Source organism: Clytia hemisphaerica, unplaced genomic scaffold (assembly GCF_902728285.1).
Source record: "Clytia hemisphaerica strain Z4C2 unplaced genomic scaffold, Clytia hemisphaerica genome assembly, whole genome shotgun sequence".
Classification (NCBI taxonomy): Eukaryota; Metazoa; Cnidaria; class Hydrozoa; order Leptothecata; family Clytiidae; genus Clytia; species Clytia hemisphaerica.
The window spans coordinates 492,325-504,194 of NW_027104590.1; positions in this window are offsets into that span (position 1 = coordinate 492,325).

Genomic DNA, 11,870 nt, shown 5'->3' on the forward strand with positions numbered 1-11,870 from the left:
GGTGGAGGTTCTATAAATTAACCCATGTCCGTTCGTTCGTCCGTCCGTCCGTCTGTTACCAGCTTTTCTCAGGATTGGCTCATTAGTTTTTTCTGATTTTTTGCACAATGATGCAAAATGGCAATGCCAGAAGTGACGAACCCTTTTTTGAGAAAATTTAATTTGGGCAATTTGGGGCCAAAACTACCAAAAAGGGTTTTTTGGACTTTGTGCAAAACCTGTCATTACTTTTTCTGATTTTTTACAAAATGGAGGGCAAGTTTCTAAAGAAGGCTGAAGTGGTTTTTTCCCGAAAATTCTTTTCGCCTTAAAAAAAGGATTTGTCCGTATTTCGGGGAAATTCCCTTAACCAAATAAGAAATATAGCTTTTCTCAATGTTACTCATTACTTTTTCTGAATTTTTGCCAATGATGCAAAATGGCAATGCTAAAAGTATCGGAGCCCGATTTTCGAAAAATATATATTTGGGCAAATTTGGCCAAAAAATGCCTAAAAATAGGTTTTTTTGGACTTTGTGCAAACCTGTCATTNATGAAAGTATTTAACTGAGTACACCACGTGAAGGTAAGCATAGGAAGGGTAGATCACAAGAATTGTGAAAATTTGAAAAGTTTATTCAAAAAAGAGAGTAATTTTAGGGGATTGGCCATAAAGTATCTACTAGAGGGGGGTGGAGGATTTTTCTAAAATCACAAAAAAATTTTCGAACCAACCTCTTTGACGTACCCCCACAACACGAGAAATTGAATGAAGAAGTGCTAATGCTATCAAATTAGCAATTTATTTATATAATAAATTCAACCGAAAATTTATGGTAAACGCCAAGATAAAAAGAGTAAAAAAATGTAAACAACAGCAAAAAACCACCCTAAATTCTCCACCCAACTCTAGTAGATACTTTATCAACCGCTCCCCTTAAAAGTTATTTTATAGTTTTTTGTGATCTACCCCTCAGTTTTTCGTACTCTGCCCTAAAAAAGAAAAAAAATATTGATTAGGGCTGACTGTAATAGTCAAAATGACAATGCAGCAGCGAAGGGTAAATACTCATCACAATGATAAAGTATATTTTTGTCTCTTAAGTTGAAATAATTTAGAGAATTCATAGCAATTCACATTGAATGCTTTAACACAACACAACTATCACAATGATTGATGTGACACCTCGTTGTGCTGATTTATCATTTTAATAAAACCTCATGTTCGTGAAAAGAAAGTTAATATGTATAGCTGGATCAGGTGCAGTGAGATTTTGTTATTGTCAGTACAAAACAACTGTTGGATTGTTGTAATCTACGAGGAGAAATACATTGTTGTGGTAAGGTTAAAATCAAACTAAAGTCGTCACAAAATAATCTGCAGTGGAAACAAAATTAGATGAAACTTTGATAGAAAATGATCAAGAGGGGCAGGGGGTCATGCATTACTACAAGACACCATCAATAGGCAAGTAACCTTTTGAAACCAACCAATTTATACCAACACAACTCTCTACAGTTACTACATCTGTAGTAAACTGCTTTTCAGTTAAACTTGAACTATTGACCAGACACTCTACTTGAAGATTTTAAGCGAAGTCGAGGACACTACCCTTGAACAACATACAAGTTTAAATCTCAAATTATCCAAAATCAGAGATGCAATTATCAAAAAGTGTTTAACAAAGGGTTTTTTTTTTTACTTTATACTTGAAAAGATTGAAAAAAACTAGAAAGAATTAATCAAAAATAACACAAGTTCAATTGTACAGAGATGCTATTTGAAAATAATTATTGGAGAAAATGTACAAAATGAATCAAATTAAAATAATAGTAAAATTAATTATAAGTAAAAATGGGTTTTGAAGCCCTTCTGAAATATAAATTGAATGTTTTTTTGTGTTTTTTTTATATTTTTTTTTGTTCTTGTTTTTGTCTTATTTCTTCTTATCCTTCGGCACCAATACATACCCATCTTTATCTTTCCCACCTTCTTCCTTCCCAAACTTCAAACGCCTTGCACTCTTGCTGCCAGGGTCTTTTTTCTATATAAAAAGAAGCTGCAGCGCTTAGATCAGCCATTGTTTTTATTATTTTGAATTTTTTTTTTACTGAAGAGAAAAACAATGCAAATTGAAAAAGGTTAACTTGCATAGTATGTCACTTTCATCACCTCCAAATCACAAAACTGTCTGGTCTTCATTTATAAATTGACCAGGTCAAGAAGTCAAAAACAAAAAAAAAACAACAAGCTAAATTATAAACCAATTATAAATGAATGACTAGGCATTTCTGTGATTTGGAAACATTAGAGACCCGGGAGTAAACCTGGCTTTTAGTTCATACTTGCAACATTTGTAGATAAAATCTGATTATGATGAAAGTAATTTAACTGAGTACACCACGTGAAGGTAAGCCATAGGAAGGGGTAGATCACAAGAATTGTGAAAATTTGAAAGTTTATTCAAAAAAAGAGAGTAATTTTAGGGATTGGCCATAAAGTATCTACTAGAGGGGGGGTGGAGGATTTTTCTAAAATCACAAAAATTTTCGAACCAACCCTCTTTGACGGTACCCACCACAATACACGAGAAATTGCAATGAAGAATTGCTAATGCTATCAATTAGCAATTTATTTATATATAAATTCAACCGAAAATTTATGGTAAACGCCAAGATAAAAAGAGTAAAAAAGGTAAACAAACAGCAAAAAAACACTCTAAAATTCTCCACCCCACTCTAGTAGATACTTTATGACCGCTCCCTTAAAAGTTATTTTATAGTTTTTTGTGATCTACCCCTCAGTTTTTCGTATTCTGCTGCCCTAAAAAGAAAAAAAATATTGATAAGGGCTGACTGTAATAGTCAAAATGACAAAGCAGCAGCGAAGGGTAAATACTCATCACAATGATAAAGTATATTTTTTCTCTTAATTTGAAATAAATTTAGAGAATTCATAGCAATTCACATTGAATGCTTTAACACAACTATTCACAATGAATGATGTGACACCTCCATTGTGGGATTGTATCATTTTAATAAAAACCTCACGTTGGTGAAAAAGAAGTTAATATGTAGCTGGATCAGGTGCAGTGAGATTTCTGTTATTGTCAGGACAAAACAACTGTTGGATTTGTTGTAATCTACGAGGAGAAAATACATTGTTGTGGTAAGGTTGAAAATCAAACGAAAGTCTGTCACAAAATAGCTGCAGTGGAACAAAAGTAGATGAAACTTGATAGAAAATTGATCAAGAGGGGCAGGGGGCATGCATTACTACAAGACAACCTCAATAGCAAGTAACTTTTTGAAACTAACCATTTTATACCAACACCTCTCTACAGTTAACTACATCTGTAGTAACTGCTTTTCAGTTAAGATTTTGAACTATTGACCAGACAACTCTATTTGGAAGATTTTAAGCGAAGGCGAGGACACTACCCTTGAACAACATACAAGTTTAAATCTCAATTATCCAAAATCAGAGATACAATTATCAAAAAGTGTTTAACAAAAGGGTTTTTTTTACTTTATACTTGAAAAGAATTGAGAAAAAACTAGAAAGAATTAATCAAAAATAACACAAGTTGAATTGTACGAGAGATGCTATTTGAAAATAAATTATTGGAGAAAATGTACAAAATTAATCAAATTAAATAATACTAAAATTACTATAATTAAAAATGGGTTTTGAGCCCTTCTGAAATATAAATTGAATGTTTTTTTGTGTTTTTTTTATATTTTTTTCTTGTTTTTGTCTTATTCTTCTTATCCTTCGGCACCAATACATACCCATCTTTATCTTTCCCACCTTCTTCCTTCCAAACTTCAAACGCCTTTGCACTCTTGCTGCCAGGGTTCTTTTTTCTATATAAATAGAAAGCTGCAGCGCTTAGATCAGCCATTTTTTTATTTTTTTTTATTGTTTTTTTTACTGAAGAGAAAAAACAATGCAAATTTGAAAAAGGTTAACTTGCATAGTATGTCACTTTCATCACTCCAAATCACAAAACTGTCTGGTCTTCATTTATAATTGACCCAGGTCAAGAAGTCAAAAACAAAACAAACAAGCTAAATTATAAACCAATTATAAATGAATGACTAGGCATTTCTGTGATTTGGAAACATTAGAGACCCGGGAGTAAACTTGGCTTTTAGTTCATACTTGCAACATTTGTAGATAAAATCTGATTATGATGAAAGTATTTAACTGAGTACACCACGTGAAGGTAAGCCATAGGAAGGGGTAGATCACAAGAATTGTGAAAATTTGAAAAGTTTATTCAAAAAAGAGAGTAATTTTAGGGATTGGCCATAAAGTATCTACTAGAGGGGGGTGAGGATTTTTCTAAAATCAAAAAAAAAATTTTCGAACCAACCCTCTTTGACGGTACCCCACAATACACGAGAAATTGCAATGAAGAATTGCTAATGCTATCAAATTAGCAATTTATTTATATAATAAATTCAACCGAAAATTTATGGTAAACGCCAGATAAAAAGAGTAAAAAATGTAAACAAAGCAAAAAAAACACTCTAAAATTCTCCACCCCACTCTAGTAGATACTTTATGACCGCTCCCTTAAAAGTTATTTTATAGTTTTTTGTGATCTACCCCTCAGTTTTTTTTCGTATTCCTGCCCTAAAAAGAAAAAAAATATTGATAAGGGCTGACTGTAATAGTCAAAATGACAAAGCAGCAGCGAAGGGTAAATACTCATCACAATGATAAAGTATATTTTTTTTTCTCTATTTGAAATAAATTTAGAGAATTCATAGCATTCACATTGAAGCTTTAACACAACTATTCACAATGAATTGATGTGACACCTCCATTGTGCTGATTTATCATTTTAATAAAAACCTCACGTTGGTGAAAAGAAGTTAAATGTAGCTGGATCAGGTGCAGTGAGATTTCTGTTTTGTCAGGACAAAACAACTGTTGGATTTGTTGTAATCTACGAGGAGAAAATACATTGTTGTGGTAAGGTTGAAAATCAAACTAAAGTCTGTCACAAAATAATCTGCAGTGGAAACAAATTAGATGAAACTTTGATAGAAAATTGATCAAGAGGGGCAGGGGGTCATGCATTACTACAAGACAACCATCAATAGCAAGTAACTTTTTGAAACTAACCATTTTATACCAACACCTCTCTACAGTTACTACAATCTGTAGTAACTGCTTTTCAGTTAAGATTTTGAACTATTGACCAGACAACTCTATTGGAAGATTTTAAGCGAAGTCGAGGACTACTACCCTTGAACAACATACAAGTTTAAATCTCAAATTATCCAAAATCAGAGATACAATTATCAAAAAGTGTTTAACACAAAGGGTTTTTTTACTTTATACTTGAAAAGAATTGAGAAAAAACTAGAAGAATTATCAAAAAGAACACAAGTTGAATTGTACGAGAGATGCTATTTGAAAATAAATTATTGGAGAAAATGTACAAAATTAATCAAATTAAATATACTAAAATTAACTATAATTAAAAATGGGTTTGAGCCCTTCTGAAATATAAATTGAATGTTTTTTTTGGTTTTTTTTATATTTTGTTCTTGTTTTGTCTTATTTCTTCTTATCCTTCGGCACCAATACATACCCATCTTTATCTTTCCCACCTTCTTCCTTCCAAACTTCAAACGCCTTTGCACTCTTGCTGCCAGGGTTCTTTTTTCTATATAATAGAAAGCTGCACGCTTAGATCAGCCATTTTTTTATTTTTTTTTTTTATTGTTTTTTTTTACTGAAGAAAAAAACAATGCAAATTTGAAAAGGTTAACTTGCATAGTATGTCACTTTCATCACCTCAAATCACAAAACTGTCTGGTCTTCATTATAAATTGACCAGGTCAAGAAGTCAAAAACAAAACACAAGCTAAATTATAAACCAATTATAAATGAATGACTAGGCATTTCTGTGATTTGGAAACATTAGAGACCCGGGAGTAAACCTGGCTTTTAGTTCATACTTGCAACATTTGTAGATAAAATCTGATTATGATGAAAGTATTTAACTGAGTACACCACGTGAAGGTAAGCCATAGGAAGGGTAGATCACAAGAATTGTGAAAATTTGAAAAGTTTATTCAAAAAAGAGAGTAATTTTAGGGATTGGCCATAAAGTATCTACTAGAGGGGTGGAGGATTTTTCTAAAATCACAAAAAAATTTTCGAACCAACCCCCTTTGACGGTACCACCCACAATACCGCGATTGCAAGACAACTGAAATTAGAATGCTATACAATTGCATGAATTGCTAATGCATCAAATTAGCAATTTATTTATATAATAAATTCAACCGAAAATTTATGGTAAACGCCAAGATAAAAAGAGTAAAAAATGTAAACAAACAGCAAAAAAAAACACTCTAAAATTCTCCACCCCACTCTAGTAGATACTTTATGACCGCTCCCTTAAAAGTTATTTTATAGTTTTTTGTGATCTACCCCTCAGTTTTTCGTATTCTGCCCTAAAAAAGAAAAAAACTATTGATAAGGGCTGACTGTAATAGTCAAAATGACAAAGCAGCAGCGAAGGGTAAATACTCATCACAATGATAAAGTATATTTTTCTCTTAATTTGAAATAAATTTAGAGAATTCATAGCAATTCACATTGAATGCTTTAACACAACTATTCACAATGAATTGATGTGACACCTCCATTGTGCTGATTTATCATTTTAATAAAAACCTCACGTTGGTGAAAAAGAAGTTAATATGTAGCTGGATCAGGTGCAGTGAGATTTCTGTTATTGTCAGGACAAAACAACTGTTGGATTTGTTGTAATCTACGAGGAGAAAATACATTGTTGTGGTAAGGTTGAAAATCAAACTAAAGTCTGTCACAAAATAATCTGCAGTGGAAACAAAATTAGATGAAACTTTGATAGAAAATTGATCAAGAGGGGCAGGGGGTCATGCATTACTACAAGACACCATCAATAGCAAGTAACTTTTTGAAACTAACCATTTTATACCAACACCTCTCTACAGTTACTACAATCTGTAGTAACTGCTTTTCAGTTAAGATTTTGAACTATTGACCAGACAACTCTATTTGGAAGATTTTAAGCGAAGTCGAGGACACTACCCTTGAACAACATACAAGTTTAAATCTCAAATTATCCAAAATCAGAGATACAATTATCAAAAAGTGTTTAACAAAAGGGTTTTTTTACTTTATACTTGAAAAGAATTGAGAAAAAACTAGAAAGAATTAATCAAAAATAACACAAGTTGAATTGTACGAGAGATGCTATTTGAAAATAAATTATTGGAGAAAATGTACAAAATTAATCAAATTAAATAATACTAAAATTAACTATAATTAAAAATGGGTTTTGAGCCCTTCTGAAATATAAATTGAATGTTTTTTTGTGTTTTTTTATATTTTTGTTCTTGTTTTTGTCTTATTTCTTCTTATCCTTCGGCACCAATACATACCCATCTTTATCTTTCCCACCTTCTTCCTTCCAAACTTCAAACGCCTTTGCACTCTTGCTGCCAGGGTTCTTTTTTCTATATAAATAGAAAGCTGCAGCGCTTAGATCAGCCATTTTTTTATTTTTTTTTATTGTTTTTTTTACTGAAGAGAAAAAACAATGCAAATTTGAAAAAGGTTAACTTGCATAGTATGTCACTTTCATCACCTCCAAATCACAAAACTGTCTGGTCTTCATTTATAAATTGACCAGGTCAAGAAGTCAAAAACAAAACAAACAAGCTAAATTATAAACCAATTATAAATGAATGACTAGGCATTTCTGTGATTTGGAAACATTAGAGACCCGGGAGTAAACCTTGGCTTTTAGTTCATACTTGCAACATTTGTAGATAAAATCTGATTATGATGAAAGTATTTAACTGAGTACACCACGTGAAGGTAAGCCATAGGAAGGGGTAGATCACAAGAATTGTGAAAATTTGAAAAGTTTATTCAAAAAAGAGAGTAATTTTAGGGATTGGCCATAAAGTATCTACTAGAGGGGGGTGGAGGATTTTTCTAAAATCACAAAAAAATTTTCGAACCAACCCTCTTTGACGGTACCCCACAATACACGAGAAATTGCAATGAAGAATTGCTAATGCTATCAAATTAGCAATTTATTTATATAATAAATTCAACCGAAAATTTATGGTAAACGCCAAGATAAAAAGAGTAAAAAATGTAAACAAACAGCAAAAAAAACACTCTAAAATTCTCCACCCCACTCTAGTAGATACTTTATGACCGCTCCCTTAAAAGTTATTTTATAGTTTTTTGTGATCTACCCCTCAGTTTTTCGTATTCTGCCCTAAAAAAGAAAAAAAATATTGATAAGGGCTGACTGTAATAGTCAAAATGACAAAGCAGCAGCGAAGGGTAAATACTCATCACAATGATAAAGTATATTTTTCTCTTAATTTGAAATAAATTTAGAGAATTCATAGCAATTCACATTGAATGCTTTAACACAACTATTCACAATGAATTGATGTGACACCTCCATTGTGCTGATTTATCATTTTAATAAAAACCTCACGTTGGTGAAAAAGAAGTTAATATGTAGCTGGATCAGGTGCAGTGAGATTTCTGTTATTGTCAGGACAAAACAACTGTTGGATTTGTTGTAATCTACGAGGAGAAAATACATTGTTGTGGTAAGGTTGAAAATCAAACTAAAGTCTGTCACAAAATAATCTGCAGTGGAAACAAAATTAGATGAAACTTTGATAGAAAATTGATCAAGAGGGGCAGGGGGTCATGCATTACTACAAGACACCATCAATAGCAAGTAACTTTTTGAAACTAACCATTTTATACCAACACCTCTCTACAGTTACTACAATCTGTAGTAACTGCTTTTCAGTTAAGATTTTGAACTATTGACCAGACAACTCTATTTGGAAGATTTTAAGCGAAGTCGAGGACACTACCCTTGAACAACATACAAGTTTAAATCTCAAATTATCCAAAATCAGAGATACAATTATCAAAAAGTGTTTAACAAAAGGGTTTTTTTACTTTATACTTGAAAAGAATTGAGAAAAAACTAGAAAGAATTAATCAAAAATAACACAAGTTGAATTGTACGAGAGATGCTATTTGAAAATAAATTATTGGAGAAAATGTACAAAATTAATCAAATTAAATAATACTAAAATTAACTATAATTAAAAATGGGTTTTGAGCCCTTCTGAAATATAAATTGAATGTTTTTTTGTGTTTTTTTATATTTTTGTTCTTGTTTTTGTCTTATTTCTTCTTATCCTTCGGCACCAATACATACCCATCTTTATCTTTCCCACCTTCTTCCTTCCAAACTTCAAACGCCTTTGCACTCTTGCTGCCAGGGTTCTTTTTTCTATATAAATAGAAAGCTGCAGCGCTTAGATCAGCCATTTTTTTATTTTTTTTTATTGTTTTTTTTACTGAAGAGAAAAAACAATGCAATTTGAAAAAGGTTAACTTGCATAGTATGTCACTTTCATCACCTCCAAATCACAAAACTGTCTGGTCTTCATTTATAAATTGACCAGGTCAAGAAGTCAAAAACAAAACAAACAAGCTAAATTATAAACCAATTATAAATGAATGACTAGGCATTTCTGTGATTTGGAAACATTAGAGACCCGGGAGTAAACCTTGGCTTTTAGTTCATACTTGCAACATTTGTAGATAAAATCTGATTATGATGAAAGTATTTAACTGAGTACACCACGTGAAGGTAAGCCATAGGAAGGGGTAGATCACAAGAATTGTGAAAATTTGAAAAGTTTATTCAAAAAAGAGAGTAATTTTAGGGATTGGCCATAAAGTATCTACTAGAGGGGGGTGGAGGATTTTTCTAAAATCACAAAAAAATTTTCGAACCAACCCTCTTTGACGGTACCCCACAATACACGAGAAATTGCAATGAAGAATTGCTAATGCTATCAAATTAGCAATTTATTTATATAATAAATTCAACCGAAAATTTATGGTAAACGCCAAGATAAAAAGAGTAAAAAATGTAAACAAACAGCAAAAAAAACACTCTAAAATTCTCCACCCCACTCTAGTAGATACTTTATGACCGCTCCCTTAAAAGTTATTTTATAGTTTTTTGTGATCTACCCCTCAGTTTTTCGTATTCTGCCCTAAAAAAGAAAAAAAATATTGATAAGGGCTGACTGTAATAGTCAAAATGACAAAGCAGCAGCGAAGGGTAAATACTCATCACAATGATAAAGTATATTTTTCTCTTAATTTGAAATAAATTTAGAGAATTCATAGCAATTCACATTGAATGCTTTAACACAACTATTCACAATGAATTGATGTGACACCTCCATTGTGCTGATTTATCATTTTAATAAAAACCTCACGTTGGTGAAAAAGAAGTTAATATGTAGCTGGATCAGGTGCAGTGAGATTTCTGTTATTGTCAGGACAAAACAACTGTTGGATTTGTTGTAATCTACGAGGAGAAAATACATTGTTGTGGTAAGGTTGAAAATCAAACTAAAGTCTGTCACAAAATAATCTGCAGTGGAAACAAAATTAGATGAAACTTTGATAGAAAATTGATCAAGAGGGGCAGGGGGTCATGCATTACTACAAGACACCATCAATAGCAAGTAACTTTTTGAAACTAACCATTTTATACCAACACCTCTCTACAGTTACTACAATCTGTAGTAACTGCTTTTCAGTTAAGATTTTGAACTATTGACCAGACAACTCTATTTGGAAGATTTTAAGCGAAGTCGAGGACACTACCCTTGAACAACATACAAGTTTAAATCTCAAATTATCCAAAATCAGAGATACAATTATCAAAAAGTGTTTAACAAAAGGGGTTTTTTTACTTTATACTTGAAAAGAATTGAGAAAAAACTAGAAAGAATTAATCAAAAATAACACAAGTTGAATTGTACGAGAGATGCTATTTGAAAATAAATTATTGGAGAAAATGTACAAAATTAATCAAATTAAATAATACTAAAATTAACTATAATTAAAAATGGGTTTTGAGCCCTTCTGAAATATAAATTGAATGTTTTTTTGTGTTTTTTTTATATTTTTGTTCTTGTTTTTGTCTTATTTCTTCTTATCCTTCGGCACCAATACATACCCATCTTTATCTTTCCCACCTTCTTCCTTCCAAACTTCAAACGCCTTTGCACTCTTGCTGCCAGGGTTCTTTTTTCTATATAAATAGAAAGCTGCAGCGCTTAGATCAGCCATTTTTTTTATTTTTTTTTATTGTTTTTTTTACTGAAGAGAAAAAACAATGCAAATTTGAAAAAGGTTAACTTGCATAGTATGTCACTTTCATCACCTCCAAATCACAAAACTGTCTGGTCTTCATTTATAAATTGACCAGGTCAAGAAGTCAAAAACAAAACAAACAAGCTAAATTATAAACCAATTATAAATGAATGACTAGGCATTTCTGTGATTTGGAAACATTAGAGACCCGGGAGTAAACCTTGGCTTTTAGTTCATACTTGCAACATTTGTAGATAAAATCTGATTATGATGAAAGTATTTAACTGAGTACACCACGTGAAGGTAAGCCATAGGAAGGGGTAGATCACAAGAATTGTGAAAATTTGAAAAGTTTATTCAAAAAAGAGAGTAATTTTAGGGATTGGCCATAAAGTATCTACTAGAGGGGGGTGGAGGATTTTTCTAAAATCACAAAAAAATTTTCGAACCAACCCTCTTTGACGGTACCCCACAATACACGAGAAATTGCAATGAAGAATTGCTAATGCTATCAAATTAGCAATTTATTTATATAATAAATTCAACCGAAAATTTATGGTAAACGCCAAGATAAAAAGAGTAAAAAATGTAAACAAACAGCAAAAAAAACACTCTAAAATTCTCCACCCCACTCTAGTAGATACTT